We start from the raw sequence: 16,845 nt of genomic DNA, 5'->3' as shown, positions 1-16,845 counted from the left end.
ATATTTTCTTTTTGTAATACATTGATGATTCAGCAGTCCTATCCAGACACTGCATATGAGAAGAACAAAGGATGTAAAAACAAAATTAAGAACTATAAGAATTAAGAATTGGTGAACTTAACTTATAATAGTAATACATCTTACATCTGATGACATCTTACACAATGCACAAATCGGATTTAAAAATTGCGTTGGTCCCTTGTTAGGAATATTATTCAACATTATGAAATGATAATGTAACAGCATGGATAAAGGACACAAATCATCATCACTCAAACTCATTATGTTTCATTATGTAGGTTTTACAGAAGCCACCAATTATCGCCTGCACTCTCTCTGACTCACTCACACTCACACATACACACACACACACACACACACACACACACACACACACACACAGCTATGGACTGCCTTCAGAGACAGATCAGTCAAGCATGCCAATCATTCACTGTGTGTTCACATTCTTGCTCCAAGTGCAGCAGTGCAGAGGTTAGTGTGTGTGTGTGTGTGTGTGTGTGTGAGTGTGTGTGTGCGTATCCAGAGGCTGAGATACTTTATAATCCACTCCAGATGTAGAATGTTAGTTGTTGAGCCACTATCACCTCTAACCTCTTTGTGTGTGTGTGTGTGTGTGTGTGTGTGTGTGTGTGTGTGTTTTAATGTATCTTTGTCTTTGTCTGTATTGTTGTGTCTCACCAGCAAACAGGTCCATTAAATGAACTCCATAGAGCATCATTTATTTAAGCCAGTGCTCAGTTTTGTCTTAACTCAGACACCATTTGTAATCTCCTTGAACCTGACCAAATTTAGCCGTGTCTCTCTACAGGGAGCTAACTAGCTCAGCACTTGAAGACCAGGACCAAAACAGCTCTGGTCAATTATCTTGGGAAACCTGAAGTTCCATAGCTTGGAAAGACTACAGTACCAGGATGTGCTACAGTAAATGAAGTGGCATCAGATTAAGTTAGATGCCACAAGTGTACGACTTCCCCATCCAGGAACACTGACTCTCCAGCCAAAATATGGTGCTCACTTTCAGGGCCATACCTGCACCTCGTGCATTGTTGTCAAGTGCACAGCCCAAGTGATTGACAGATGTTTTAACGGCGATGTCATTTCCCTTAAAATGTATTTTGAAATCCTGAGCTTTGACTAATCTGGGCTCTGGAGATCAGAAGTGATTGTTTTCCCAAGGGGCACATAGTGTTTGTTATCAGAGAGATACACTGATGTCAGGCTGCTGTTTCCAATAAGCCTTTCCTGGAGCTGAGCATAATTTATCAAATATCAGTTTGATTGTATGTTAAAGTTTATCCACTCCTGAAGTGTCTGCCCACATCCCAGTACAATGTCAAAACATGAAAACAAAACAAATGATGTCATGGCCCTCCAACCAAATAAACCAAAATGATCAATTATCATAAGTCCTCAGCGGTCAGTTTGCCTAAACTATACACATGCAAACATGTATACCCCACATGGTGTGTATCTTAGCAAAAGGCTTTGGTTTTATTTGCCCAGGGTAGAGGGTTTTTTTGCCTCCACAGTACAATGGGGATAAATGATTTTTTGTTGGTGCTCCCCAGAGCACAGTGTTGGGCCACACATGAATCTTGAACATGTACTGTACAAATAAAACCAGAACCACTATCTGCAAAGCTACATAACACTCAGCGTGATTTTGTAATTTTAAAGGGGGGCAATGTGCTAATTTTGGGGGGACCAATTTCAGCCTATAAGATGTCATAAAAGATCTAATGACCTGTTGTTATGTCCATGCCTCACTCTGTTTACATCCTAGAAAGAGGCCACAAGAGAGAGAGGAGGTGAGGAGTCAGCTTAATGAAGCTTAATCAAACATGGCGCCAACCATGGTTGACGTGTTCGCTCTGCTCTCCTGACACGTTTATTTTTGTTATTGTGTATCTCAATAAGATACAGCAGGGAAGAACTTCTGGCACTTTAAGTTATATTTCATTTTTATATTTAATATTTAATATTCTAACCTAATTCTATTTTTCTATATTTGTGTTGTGCATTTTATTGTTATTTGCTGTTGTGTTAAGGGACAAAGTAAAAATTTCATTGCTGCATGAACCATGTGTTTTTACTGTGCATATGATAATACATCTCTTGAATCATAAAGAACCATCATCAACGTATCCAAACCATGTTTTCTTTTTCTTTAATGTGAGTAAATGGAGAGAGGTTTGTATGTTCAGGACTGGTTAACATGCACAGGATGTATGAAGGTCAGAAAACAGTCTGTAGCTTTTTAAAAGAGAAAGTAACTCTGACATTGTGCTGGTGCATTGTCTTATATTAACATTTACATTTAGTCATTTAGCTGATGCTTTTATCCAAAGAGACTTATAAGAAGGGAAGCAATCAAGGTACAGTGTTGGTTGTAGGAGAGCAGGAGTTTTTTAAGGGAAAAGAGAGACGTCCATGATCTGGTAGGAACTGGAGAGAGGGGGCACTCCAATAAGTTTCTTAGGACTGATTCAGAATGCTGCTGCACGTGTTCTGACAGGAACCAAGATCAGATTCTGGCTTCCTTGCACTGGCTACCTGTTAAATAGAATAGAATTTAAAATTCTTCTCCTTACTTACAAAGCTCTTCATGGTCAGGCACCATCATATCTAAAAGAACTCATAGTACTGTACTACCCCTCTAGAACACTGCGCTCACTCTCTGCCCTGTCGTGGTAGATATCCGTCCACCATGATCCGGCTTCTGTTCGAGCTTTCCGTCTTCTAAAGGAGGTTTCTTCTTGCTACTGTCACCAAGTGCTTACTTATGGTGGGAATTGTTGTGTCTATAAATAATGTTATAAAGAATATGGAGTCATGAAATAATTTCTCTTATGACCATATAAATTGAATTCAATTGAATTGTTTAAAATCAGGATCAGTCATTTTCTTCCTATATGAGTCACCAGAAAACATTGTCCAATTTTCCTGAATTAAGTTAGTAGTTGTGGTAACATGTTTATCAAAAGGTTTCCCCACTGGAGTGTTGTTCAGCTCAGTTGGTAGAGCAGCCGCCCCATGTACGAAGGCTCAGTCCTTGCTGCAGTGGCCCAGGGTTCGAATCCGACCTGTGGCTCTTTCCTGCATGTCATTCCCCATCTCTCTCTCCCCACATTCCTGTCAGTGAATATGGAGATGGACTGACGTCAGGGTTTCAGAACTCTTTTGTTAGTCCAAACTAACAGATACAAAACATTTCTATTCTACCATCTCTTAAGTACACTCTGTGAGGACCAGGTGATGGTCAGGTCCCTTGTTTATTTAATATTTTTGTTCCTATTTGAAATGACTATGATCATTTTCCCCTGTTTTATACGTCAAGTTGCTTTTTTATTTTTGTTTTAGTCGCCAGGAAGTAAAGGTGGGATATAAACACACCTCAAGTCCTTCCATAACAGGGAAGGAAAGTAACAGAGCTACCCAGATCTGCTGATGAGAAGATAAGATGTTGGCACACACGACATGTAATTGTGTGTGTGTGTGTGTGTGTGTGTGTGTGTGTGTGTGTGAGAGAGAGAGAGAGAGAGAGAGAGAGAGAGAGAGAGAGAGATGTGACGATAGAGCTCAGTGGCACAGAAAGCAGTTCACACCATATATTACTGTAAAGTCCAATATTAACAATCCCACTCCCTTCCTGCCATTCAAACCCTTTTTGACTTATGACCTGTGTGTGTGCATGTGTGTGCGAGTGTGTGTCTATGTGAGAGGTAGACAGAGTGAGAGAGAGAGAGAGAGAGAGAGAGAGAGAGAGAGAGAGAATGTGAGCATATAGGAGGGAAATGGGCGTACTGGGTGTGTTAGCTGCTCAGATAACACAATAGAACGTGTGTTTGAGAGTACATAATGTGCTTGCTGCATTAGAATGTGGATGAATGTTCACAGCTACAGTTATTATTAAATTATAAGTGGTTTGATTGGCTTTAATTGTTTAAGCTCACAGTAAAATTAATCCTCCATACAGTATCTGACTTCAGAATAATAAACTGCAGAATGTATTCATAAAAATTGAATCTGAAATCAAACTGTGAAAAATGCAGCACTTTTTTTTAGTGAGCTAACATAGATGTGGTGCTGAAAACAGACAAGCTAATTCCATTAAATTTGTTTCTACACAGTAAATATGATAAAGATTCAATACAAATTCATTTGACAACTGTGCTTACGTTTGCCTCTGGCAGACAGACGGCTCTTAATAAGTTCCATAAGTCAGACATTGGCATTAAAATCAGAACAGGCAGCCACTTAGAGTGAATTACTGCCAGCAGCAGGGATGACGACATCAGCTGGTGGGTTTGTCTATCTAACACTTTAGTGCAGAGCAACATATTTCAATTCTGGATCTTATTCCCATAAATGTGACCAGTCTCTTCATGCTAACCTTGCATGCACCATCTGATTAAGGGAACTGCAGACACAGGCAGCTAAGGCACACTTGGGTAAGCTTCCTCCAGCTTTTACTTTACTTGGCTGGAAGTTAACATGGAAATGTTTAGCTATTGTTGCTACTTTTAAAGAAATCTACTTCGTAGATCACTTGCAAACTAACTACCTAAACTCTAGGTGGGTGTTTTTGTTATTGCATTCTGTTGGACTCAACAACACTGGATAATCACAAACAGCTGTGCACGCCACATTTTGCTTTGCTTTTCTACATGTGATACAATTTAAATCTGCATTTATCAATACTTTTATTTCAACAATGAATTCAACAAAGCCACTCAGGACAAAATCAGCTTTATGCTGTCAGTGAATACTGACACACTGGACTGTACACTGCCTACACTACTTAAACTGTTGTTCGCATAACAGAATGTTGTTGTGATCGACCACTGAAATCATTTCACGTTCATTTTGCATTAATGCATGTTATGAACTTAGCTTCTTTTCTGGTGTTTTAGTGCTTTCTTGCAGGTTCTTAAGTGACTTGGTCAACTGAACTGGTCCTGCTTGAAGCTCACTTCAAACACTAATTACTAATAATTATTATTATATTATACTTATTAGTCATGTTTTGATTATAGTTTTAGTTGTAGTTATCATAATTGCTGACACCTCTCTCTCTCTCTCTCTCTCTCTCTCTCTCTCTCTGTCTCTCTCTCTCTCTCTCTCTAAACTCAACCAGTCATGGTAGATGGTCCACCAATGAGCTTGGTTCTGCTCCAAGTTTCCGCCACTGTCACCAAGTGCTTGCTCATTGTGGGAATTGTTGAGTCTCTGTAAATATTATAGAGTATAGTCTAGACCTGCGCTATATGGTAAGTGTCATCAGATAATTTATAATTTGCCACTATATAAATAAAATTGACCTAAACTGAATTATATTACAAACTTTAAGTCAAGTTGTTTGGTAGCTGCCTGGTCTCAGGCATATCCACCGCTCTGCACACTCTATAGCCTGATTTTAAATGGATATTAGTTTTAGTCTTCTTTTAATAAAAGTCTGAACAAAGAATTGGGCTCAGCATACTGTATGACTGTATTAATATGATGATGATGTATTAATAAGCTGCTTATAGCACCTGAAATATCCCATTAGTGTGGCTCCCACTGATTGTCTTGTGATGGTCAGTACTGGACAGGAAAAAATGAATGATTATGCATAAAATCTTCACGTCACGCACACACACACACACACACACACACACACACACACACACACACACACACAGGTTAGAGGTTAGAGTGGCTCAACATTATACATCTGGATTTAACTCATAAGTGTGTGTCTCCTGTGGGTCAATAATATTCAATCTGTCTAATAGCTGTGAATAATTGTGAATGAAAGCAGCATATTAAAAACATCTGTTTGGACAAAGTCTGTGTGTGTGTGTGTGATTGCTGCTTGTTAGTCTATTCCATAAAATCATTTAAACAGGCAGCCTAACAGTCTCATGCACTCTAGGCAGACTGCATGACACGCAGATACTAGAGTAAGTGGTAATATGCGATTATGAAACAAACAGCCACATGATGAGGACGAAAACTAAATATTTAGTTTGCTGTTTAAACTATGCTGTACACCACATTCCTGTGGGTCATTCTAGTCTTAAATTGGGACCAATTTTATGCTAAAAAGAGATAAATAACCAGGACTTGACAATTGAGCTTTTTTTTTCCATTTGTATGTCAGATACTAAGTCTGAGTCTTAGTCTTAACCGTTTAGCTGACGCTTTTATCCAAAGCAACTTACAGAGAAGGGAAACAATCAAGGTACAGTGTGATAAGAAAGTGTTAGTGCAACAGTAAGTGCTGTGACAATTCTTAAAGGGGTAGATGTATCATGTCCAGTTGTTGGCAGCATTGTAGAGGAGGTCCTCTCTGAAGAGCTGGAGGTCTTCAGGAGGTTTTTTTAGGTAGAGAGGGATGCCTCTGATCTAATAGGAACTGGTGGTGCGTTCCACCAACAGGGAACAACAAATGAGACGAGTTTGGACTGCCTTGAACAAACAGGTGGCCAGGCTTCATTCACTAGGGGAGCACAACGGTTGTGAGGTAGCATATGCCTGTATAAGGGCGTTTAAGTAGGTAGGTGCAGTACTGGAGACTACTTTTTAGGCAAGCATTAGAGATTTGAATTTAATGTGGGCTGCTACAGGTATCTAGTGGAGCTCCATGAGCAGTGTGGTAACATGACCTTTTGGGTTGGTTGTAGACCAGGCGCGCTGCCGCGTTCTGAATCATCTGAAGGGGTTTCACTGTGCAGGCTGGGAGGCCCGTCAGGAAGGTGTTACAGTAATCTAGTCTGGAGATGACCACAGCTTGTGTCAGGAGTTGGGTAGCATGTTGAGTCAGGTAAGGTCTGATTTTTCTGATGTTGTAATGTAATGCATGGTGGCATGACCAGGCAACTGAGGCAATGTGATAAGTATAGGTTACTTGGTCTTTAATCATAACCCCTAGGTTTCTTGCAACCTCAACCTGAGCAGCAACTGCAATAGGTTTCTGGCACTTCATTGATTCATTCATGACAACTCTACTGAGGGTTAATTTATAATAGAGCTCACCTGTTCAAATTAAATTTATTTAGATTTAAGAGTGTGATGGATTGACAGGTGGGCGCTGTCTTATTCAGTCCACCTCAGCTCCACCTGGAGTGGTCGGAGAAGTGGAAGGAGGAGATCAGAAAGGTAAGTGGGGGTAAAGTCATACAGTGCCTTATACAGTATGTAATCTGGAGGATCTTGTAACTGATTCTGAATTATAGGAAAGCCACTAGAGATGCAAGAACAGGGTAAATGTGGACAGACGGAATTCTGGTTATTAGCCCAGCAGCTGCACTTTGAACCAACTGTAAACAAGTTAGAACAGCTTGACTGAGACCCATGTAGAGAGAATACAGTAATTTTAACAAGACAAGAAACATCTGATTTTTGATGTATTTCTTAACACAAGAAAACAGACTGGACAAGCTTTGTAACATGAAGGTGAAAGGTCATATATTGGTCAAAGGCGATAACATTCTTTGCTGTATGTTTGCCATTTAGGTGGAATGGTCTGATAAAACTGGTCAACTACAGTGAGATAATTATCAGACCCAACAGACCTTTTTCACAGCAGCTAGTTTGACATGAAACAGTAGGGTCAAGAAGATGTTTCCAATGATACTGATTAAGTTTCTCTTCCATTTCTTTCAGCAGTACCCTGACTCTGTTTGACCTGAGTGGAACTGAACCTTAATTAGTATCAGTGGCAATACCTGTGTTTACCTACTATTCCTATGTCAAAATGGCTTCTTGGAAAAATGTCTGTTGAAGTTCTATTTTGTCAGTTTTGAAGTGGAGAAAATGTTACACGTCTGGTGTGGTTACTGTGGACCAAGTATGGATTCAGAGGCAGAATGGGGGTGAAAGTGGGTGTTTATTGTGCAGCAGAAAAATGGCAAAAAGGCTGGGCTGGCTTGGTCAGAGGCGGTGGAGAGCTGCAGGTGGTGTGTGGCTCAATTGGCAGGCTTGGCAGAGTTCCTGGAGGAAAAGCAGACAAAAATACAGTCAGTACCAGTACTGGCAGAATGCTAGGCACTGAAGGAAACCATAAACTAGTTCGGGCCTGTAGTATACCACATACTAACGATGAACGGTATAATCTGGCACAGAACAAAGGAACTGGGAGTTCTTGAGTAGTTGGTGATGACATGATGGTTTGCAGCTGAGCAGAGTCCTAGGAGCAGAAGACCACACCTCCGAACCACACCCACCTGACAGACAGGGAAAAAACAAAATAAAGACACAGAGGGAGGGAGGAGGCAGAGGAGAATGAAGCCATGGCAGCCTGGACCATGACAGTACCCCCTCCTCAACGGGCGCCTCCTGGTGTCCTACCAGGCTTATTAGGGAACTTCTGGTAGAAGTCCTTAAGGAGATCTCGGTCCAAAATCAGAGGACTGGTGGAAACGGGCTTGAGCAGAGATACGTGGAAAGTAGAGTTGCACGATACCCACGGTATACACGGTACCCCGCGGTGCCAAATCATAACCGTCGCTACTATACTAGAAATTTTACACGACGGTACTACTGTGGATTACTATACTACCGGTGCCAGTCTCCGCTACATAGCGGCCGCCTCCTCCCGGCTTCTCACTGCATGCTACTCCTTTGTAAACAAACCAACATGGCAACTACTGCAACCGAACTACACAGCTGCTGAATGATTGGCTGTTTGCCTGTTACTGGTGACGTCCAGGGATATGATAGGCTGTTCCTGCACGCTGGGTCCGCCCGTCTGTTAGCTGATTGGCAGAACGAACTCCATGAAGACAGCTCCGCTTCGATAGAAACTCGCTTCAAAACAAACAAGCTAAAGTTCTGTCTCGCCCAGACACGAGACAACACACTCACCGTGGCAGAAGCACCGTGCCCGAGCAGCGAGTCTGCCGTGGCGTCTTCGTCAGTGGCAACACTAATTTTGCTTAAAAAACAAACGTCGTTGTTTCAAACTAACTTGTACAAATACATTGCAGTTTATAAAAAAAATAAAAATAATAAAAAAAGGCTGCAGTATCGCGATACTTTGTCTGGTATAGTATCGTGGTTACTCATTTTGGTATCGTGACAACTCTAGTGGAAAGTAGGATGGACATTCAAAGCCAAGGGGAGCTTGAGCCGGACAACAGATGGGTTAATGACTCTCAATCTCATATGGTCCTATGTATCTGGGAGCCAACTTATGTGAGTCAACCTGGAGGGGGGGGTTACGTGAGGAGACCCAAACCTTCTGACCAGGCTGATAGACAGGGGCTGGAACACGGCGACGATTGGCCAGCTGTTGATTCCGGGCAGCAGAGCAGAGGAGAGTGGCATGGACAGCCTTCCATATGCGGCGACATCGCTGCAGATGAGCTTGGACTGACGGTACTGCCACCTCATCCTCCTGGACTGGAAAAAGGGGAGGTTGAAAACCAAGTGAAGCCATGAACGGAGACATGCCTGTCGCTGAACTGATCAAAGAGTTATGGGCGTATTCTATCCATGGGAGGTGGGTGCTCCATGTGCCAGGGTGATGTGCAGTGACGCAACGTAGAGCTGACACCAGGTCCTGATTGGCCCGCTCTGTTTGGCCAGTAGTTTGTGGATGGTAGCCGGAAGACAAGCTGGCAGAAGCTCCCAGAGCATGACAGAAAGCCCCCCACACCTGCGAAGCAAACTGAGGTCCTCTGTCAGAAACTATGTCTTTGGGAATGCCATGGAGACGAAACACATGCTGTACGAGAAGATTGGCCATTTGTAGAGCAGAGGGCAGTTTAGGTAACGGGATAAAGTGAACTGCTTTGGAAAAGCGGTCAACGATGGTGAGTATGGTGGTGTTACCTTCAGACAATGGCAGACCTGTGACAAAATCCACTGCTATATGGGACCAGGGACGAGACGGGATCGGAAGCGGGCGTAGGAGGCAAGTGGGTGGTTGGTGAGACGGCTTGCTGCGGGCACACACGTTACATGCAGACACAAAAGCCTGGTTATCTTGACTGATGCTGGGCCACCAGAATCTTTGCTTAATGAATGCAAGAGTGCGATGAATACCTGGATGGCAAGACCTGAGTGTGTGCTGAATTGGGAACAAAAAGGCGGTTAGGTGGGCCGTTACCTGGATCTGTGCACTGAGCTTCTCGGACCACCCTCTCAATGTCCCAATGAGCAGCAGCAATCACACAGTTAGGAGGAAGGGTCATATCCGGGTTCATCGTGGTTGTATCTAAGGCAAAAATTTGTGATAGGGCATCAGGTTTAACATTTCTGGAACCAGGCCGGTATGTAAGAGTGAACTTAAACCTTCCTAGGAACAAAGCCCAACAGGCTTGGCGTGAGTTCAGTCTCCTGGCAGAATGAAGGTAGGACAGATTTTTGTGATCTGTCCACACTATGAATGGGTGTTGGGCTCCCTCCAGCCAGTGCCTCCACTCCTGAAGGGCTAGCACTACCGCTAGCAGCTCTCAATTGCCTACATCATAGTTTCTCTCTGCTGGGGAAAGGCTATGGGAAAAGAAGGCACAGGGATGCAGTTTGTTGTCCTTGGGGGAAAACTGAGAAAGAACAGCCCGAACTCCAACATCAGAGGCATCCACCTCCACTATAAATTGGAGCTGAGGGTCTGGGTGCATGAAAACAGGGGCAGTGGTGAACAGATGTTTCAGTCGGGTGAATGCAGTTTCTGCCTCAGGAGTCCAGGAGAAGGTTGATGCGAGTTGAGTGAGAGGTGCTGCCACTCTGCTGTAATTTAATATGAAGCGTCTGTAAAAGTTGGCAAAGCCGAGGAAGCGCTGCAGCTGCTTTTGGGTTGTGGGAGTTGGCCTATCAGTTACTGCTTGGATCTTAGCTGGATCTGCCTTCATTTGCCCCTGTTCAATAATGAAGCCTAGGAAACTGACTGAGGCAACATGAAATTTACACTTCTCTGCCTTGACGAAAAGTTTGTTTTCCAACAGTCTCTTGAGGACCAGGCGGACATGCTGGGTGTGTTCCTTGAGGTTGTGGGAGAAAATCAAGATGTCATCCAAGTAAACAAAAATGAACTTATTGAGCATGTCTCTCAGAACATCATTGACGAGGGCTTGAAATACTGCTGGGGCATTAGTAAGCCCAAAAGGCATGACCAGGTACTCGAAATGGCCGAGGGGGGTATTGAAGGCTATTTTCCACTCATCTCCTTCCTTTATCCTGATCAGGTGGTATGCATTACGGAGGTCCAGCTTGGTGAAGATAGTGGCTTGGTGTAGTGGTTCAAAGGCAGAGTCAATGAGGGGTAAGGGATATTTATTTTTGATGGTTATGTCGTTAAGACCACGAAAATCAATGCAAGGACGCAGTGACTTATCCTTCTTCCCCATAAAGAAAAACCCAGCCCCGACGGGTGAAGAAGATGGACGAATGAGGCCTGAGGCAAGTGAGTCATGGATGTACTTCTCCATCGCCTCTCTTTCTGGACATGATAAGTTATAAAGACGGCTAGAGGGTAGTGGGGCCCCCGGGAGCAGATTTATAGCGCAGTCATATGGTCTATGTGGTGGGAGAGAGTGGGCCCTGTCTTTACTGAAAACCTCACCCAAGTCATGATAATCAATGGGCACCAGGGATAAATCTGGAGGTTCTGGAAGGGGAGCACGACAAGGAGGCAGGGCCGAACAAAGACAGAGTGACAAAAGATGCTCCAGTTTACTATTTCATTACGTGACAGATCAATGTGAGGGTTGTGCAGTTTCAACCAGGGGAGGCCAAGAACTATAGGAGCATTGGATGAAGGCAAGATAAAGAATTTTATGGTTTCCGACAAGATTAATGTTACTGGGACTGTGCGGTGAGTGACGTGAGCAAGTAGACTACCATCTACGGCATCAACTGTCTCAGGGGGATGAATGGGCTCTATGGGGATGCCAGCTTGTGACACAAAGGAGGAGTCTATGAAATTGTCATCTGAACCACAGTCAACTAAAGAAATGATGGGGAATGACTCACCATTGTGGATCAGAGTGGACTGAAGTTGAACCCGTGGATTAGAGGTCGCTTTAGAAGTAGTGGTGTGGCTCATCAGGGACCTCTGTGTTACTGATGAGCCGTCTTTTGGCCATCCAGTGCAGTGGGCTAGGAAGTGATCAGCAGCTCCACAATAAAAACAAAGCTTGGATACTCGGCGGTGCTGCCGCTCTACAGGGTCAAGGTAAAGACGTCCAAGTTGCATTGGCTCATCTCCAGGGGGTGGTGACACTGGCTTGGCCTGGCTTCTTTCAGGGCTGGGAGTTACTGGGGAGTGCAGTGTCCTGAAAGGGGACTGACGAGATGTTCTCTCCCTGCGCCACTCTCTAAGGCGGTTATCTAAGCAAATGGCAAGGGAGATAAGTGATTCTAAATCTTCTGTCTCATCCCGAGCAGCTAACTCATCCTTCACATAATCACTCAATCCATGGAAAAAGGCTCCCTGCAAAGAGGTTTGATCCCACCCACTCTCAGCAGCCAAAACCCGAAAATCCAGTGCATACTGAGCAACTGATAAAGAGCCCTGTCGCAAGGAAAATAGGCGCTGTCCTGCTTCTTTTCCCTGAACGGGGTGATCAAAAATTTGTTTCATTTCTAGAACAAACTGAGTATGAGTTACAGATCGGTGAGTTGCTGTTCCATGCTGCTGTTGCCCACTCGGAAGTTTTACCTGTCAACAACCCCATAATAAAAGAAATGCGTGACTTATCAGTAGCATAAGTTGAGGGCTGTTGCTCAAAAACTAAAGGCACATTTTAACAGAAACGCCCCACAAACTCCTAGATCTCCCAAGTAAGATTGGGGTATGGGGATGAAGGGCTCTCGGGAAGTCACACTGGAAGCATGTGGAGCTTCAGCAAGAGACTGCGCATGAGGGGAAGGTGGAGTAGCAGGCGAGGGGGAGGCAGCAGTAGAAGTAAACAGAGAGGATACCTGGGACAAGTTTGTTCCAAGCTGAGTGACATGGGTTGTGAGTCCACGTAGGGTGTCCATAACCTCCTGCAGGGTTTGTTTGTGTCGTCCAATTAGTTGTGCTTGGGAAGTCAGAGCTTGCCGGATGGTATCAGAATCCAATTGGTCCATACAGGCCAGATTATTCTGTTACATGGTCTGGTGTGGTTACTGTGGACCAAGTATGGATTCAGAGGCTGAATGGGGGTGAAGGTGGGTATTTATTGTGCAGCAGAAAAATGGCAAAAAGGCTGGGCTGGCTTGGTCAGAGGCGGTGGAGAGCTGCAGGTGGTATGTGGCTGAGGTGGCAGGCTTGGCAGAGTTCCTGGAGGAAAAGCAGACAAAAATACAGTCAGTACCAGTACTGGCAGAATGCTAGGCACTGAAGGAAACCATAAACTAGTTCGGGCCTGTAGTATACCACATACTAGCGATGAACGGTATAATCTGGCACAGAACAAAGGAACTGGGAGTTCTTGAGTAGTTGGTGATGACACGATGGTTTGCAGCTGAGCAGAGTCCTCGGAGCAGAAGACCACCAAACCACCTCCAAACCACACCCACCTGACAGACAGGGAAAAAACAAAATAAAGACACAGAGGGAGGGAGGAGGCAGAGGAGAATGAAGTCATGGCAGCCTGGACCATGACAGAAAATGAAGAGATGGTGACTCTGTCTCTGTCTGGTGGGGGCTAAACAACCATGAAGAGAAAGTTAGTTTCAAGTTATTGGGTTTTGCAGAGAAAGAGGTTTGTGTTTCATCAGTGTAACAGTCATATGGCATACGTTGAAAGTGGGTAAACAAATAGTCCAGAGGGAGCATGTACAATGAGAATAGACATGAACCAAGAACTGACCCGAGTGACACCACGCAACAGTGAAGGCAGTTTAAACGCAACCTATCAAGTAAATTGGCATGGTATCAAAGGCAGCAGTATGACTGGGTAGAATAATAGAATATTCATGTTGGTCTGCATGCAGAAGAATGTAATTTTTTGCAGATTGTGATTTAAAAAAAAAAGGGTAGCTCAGAGATTGGGAATGCCAGGCATGAGAGCTGTGGGATTCTTGGAATGGGAATGCAGGCAGATGATGCAAAAGTAAAGAGGCTTCATATGAGCAGAGATGTATAGTAACGAAGTGGAACTACTTAAGTACTGTACTTAAGTACTAAAATGCAGTATCTGTACTTTTTTGGAGCATTATTTTTTCCCCCAACTTCTACTTTTACTGCACTACATATTTTTGATGAATTTAATACTTTTACTCCGATACATTTTTCATGTGCTGAATCGTTACTCGTTACTACTGTAGCATCCAGCCGGACACGTGATGAATGACAAGGCGATATTGAACAAACTGCATTTATTGCTGAACGGTTTGGTTCCAGGACTCGTGACTGTCGGCTGTAACCACGCCAAAAAAACAACATAACAGACCCGGTCTCAGACATCAACCTCGCTCGTGCGCCGTACGTCATACACCTGACTCACCCAGGTGCGCTCTCTCACCTGCTCCCCCGCCCCATCGCTCTGCATTCATTCAGACGCATTCACAGACCATGGGAAATCACAGAACTCTACCATGAACATTGTAACACTGTAACAGTATAGAAGGTGTGCCTTAATAAATATTTGAAATAACAACAGTACTTGTACTTTTACTTTCAGTATTTGAGTAGCAATTTTTTTACATACTTCTACTTGCAATACTTAAGTACAAAACATTTTAAATACTTAAGTACTTTTACTTAAGTATGGTGTTTAATGAACACTTCAACTTCTACTCAAGTCAGTTTTTCGATATAGCACTTGTACTTCTACTCCACTCCTTTACTCCAGTACTTTATACATCTCTGCATATGAGCATGCAGAGTAGACAAACTGAGTAGAACTGTGATCCAGAGAGAACTGGCAGTCTGTCTATTGTTGAGAGGGGACTGCTGGATAGCAGACAGGTGTGTTGATTGCTCTCTCTACATACTTGCACATCAGCAGAGCCAGAGTGAGAAAAGAAGACCAGACACAACTACTACTGTATTGGCAGAGCTCGACTGAAGGGAACACTCCACAGGTCTTGGCCAGGTCTCATTTAGGAATAGAAAACGGTTATGGGATATAATTTGTCCTTCGATACCGGTGCTCCCTCACTCTTTCCCTCTTTTTTTCTTGGTGTCATTGTTTTCCAGCACTGACTGTGAACCAGGTACAGACCAGGTTTAGAAGGTTTATTGGCAAATACGATTTACATGCAAGGAATTTGTTTTTGTCTCATTGGTGCATAACAAACATTGTCTATGTGGAGCAACGTGGAGAAAAAGGGGGAAGTTATCCAACAACGCAACCTGTGGAATTGCACCGGAGGAAATACACTCAGCCCTATATCTGGGCTACTAGAAGGTCACACAGATTCGTTGCACCAATTTATAAAGAGGACGTGAGACGGACTTCCAAAAATACCAATTTTTTATTTACTAGCTAGAAGAGTTACAAGAAGCAGATATCTCACAACCTGAGTGTTAGTTGTACCCCAATAAAAAAAAAAAAAAAAAAAAAAAAAAAAAAAAAACAGGAACAGAGCTACGGCTTAGTGAGGTGGGCAGTCAAACTACTCAAATCACACAAACCCACTACAAACCGAATCACCATGTGCCACAGCAAAGTTAAGGGATGTGAAATGGGGACCTCCAGCAGGGAAGTTTGCCACACACTGCACCAGCTCCTGTCCTGAAAGAAAAAACAAAATTATGCAGAGGGACACTCAAGCTTGGTGCTATACAAATAAAGTTAAAACAGAAGGTCTAGGCTAAAACACGCAACACTCACAGCAAAAGAAGGGAATAATACAAATGTAAATACAAATAAAATACAAATATTTAAAGAAAAAATATTTAAAGAAAATTTACTTAAAAAAAAAAAAAAAAGCTAAGACAAACCAACTCAACACCAAAATTCAACTGTGGGTGGAGGCCAGACCTAATAATAGCCCCATCTATTAACACCCCACTAGCTAAATAAACTAAATGAGAACAGAAAATTTGTAACCAAATAAAGAAATAATCAAAACGATATATCGTTAACACCAAAAGAGAAATAAGTCAACTTAGAAACAAACAAAAAAATGTTTTAAACAGCTGGCCTACAAGGAGCAAACCAGATGAGCAACAAAATAATTAATAAAACCAAATAAGCAGCAAAATGAATATTTAACCCAAACACCTAAAACAACAAAAAAACAATTAGTCAAACCAACAGGAGTTGTAGTGAGGCTGAAAACCACCAGGAGCCCGAAAGGACTGCGAGAAAGACGGCGTGTAGAAGACGGAGCGTCCGCATCAGGCTGGAGGCTGCAAACAGTTTACGCTTGGATAGCCGCTGTGGCGCACGTCACTGAGCTGCGCAGTGCGGCCTCACACGGAGCGCAGAAGAAGAAATGGAGGAACCGCTGTGGCTTCAACAGCTACAGCAGGACAGAGAGCAGAGAGCAAACAGCTTTTAGCATAAGGCGACTACAGCCAACAGAGTTTAATAAAAGAGCACGCTTACCCGAACGAAGAGCGCTTGAGCGCCCCAGTACCAGTCACAGTCTGCGGTGACAGAGCGCGGACACCACACTCCACACTTTCACGACACTGCACCCAATCAGCGCGGCCAACGATACTGAAAATAGCTAAATCACCGCAGCTGTCACACCATGATGTGCCATAAGATTGCACAAGCGGCGCCCATGCTTACCTCAAAAATGAGCACACACGAAGCACGCCAAGCACATCAAGGAACCGGAGCACGCAACAGAGACAAAGTGCGCCCGAGGGGAGCGCAGTAATTGACAGGTGGCACCAATGCGCAATCAAGCACCGGTGATGCTGACTGATTGTGGGTGGGGCAACACTCG

General features: G+C 43.5%; 1 long non-coding RNA gene across 1 annotated transcript; it reads right to left on the bottom strand.

Moving 5' to 3' along the window:
- Positions 1-15,529: 15,529 nt before the first annotated feature.
- LOC113746591 (uncharacterized) lies at positions 15,530-16,825 on the bottom strand. Its single transcript, XR_003462971.1, has 3 exons — positions 16,497-16,825; positions 16,204-16,410; positions 15,530-15,677 (listed from the first exon to the last, which is right to left on the bottom strand). It is a non-coding gene; the product is annotated as an uncharacterized LOC113746591 (long non-coding RNA).
- Positions 16,826-16,845: the final 20 nt, after the last annotated feature.

Source organism: Larimichthys crocea, chromosome X, assembly GCF_000972845.2.
Source record: "Larimichthys crocea isolate SSNF chromosome X, L_crocea_2.0, whole genome shotgun sequence".
NCBI classification, from domain to species: Eukaryota; Metazoa; Chordata; class Actinopteri; family Sciaenidae; genus Larimichthys; species Larimichthys crocea.
The sequence above is the reverse complement of the archived record's forward strand: the minus strand, read 5'-3'. Positions and strand labels throughout refer to the sequence as shown.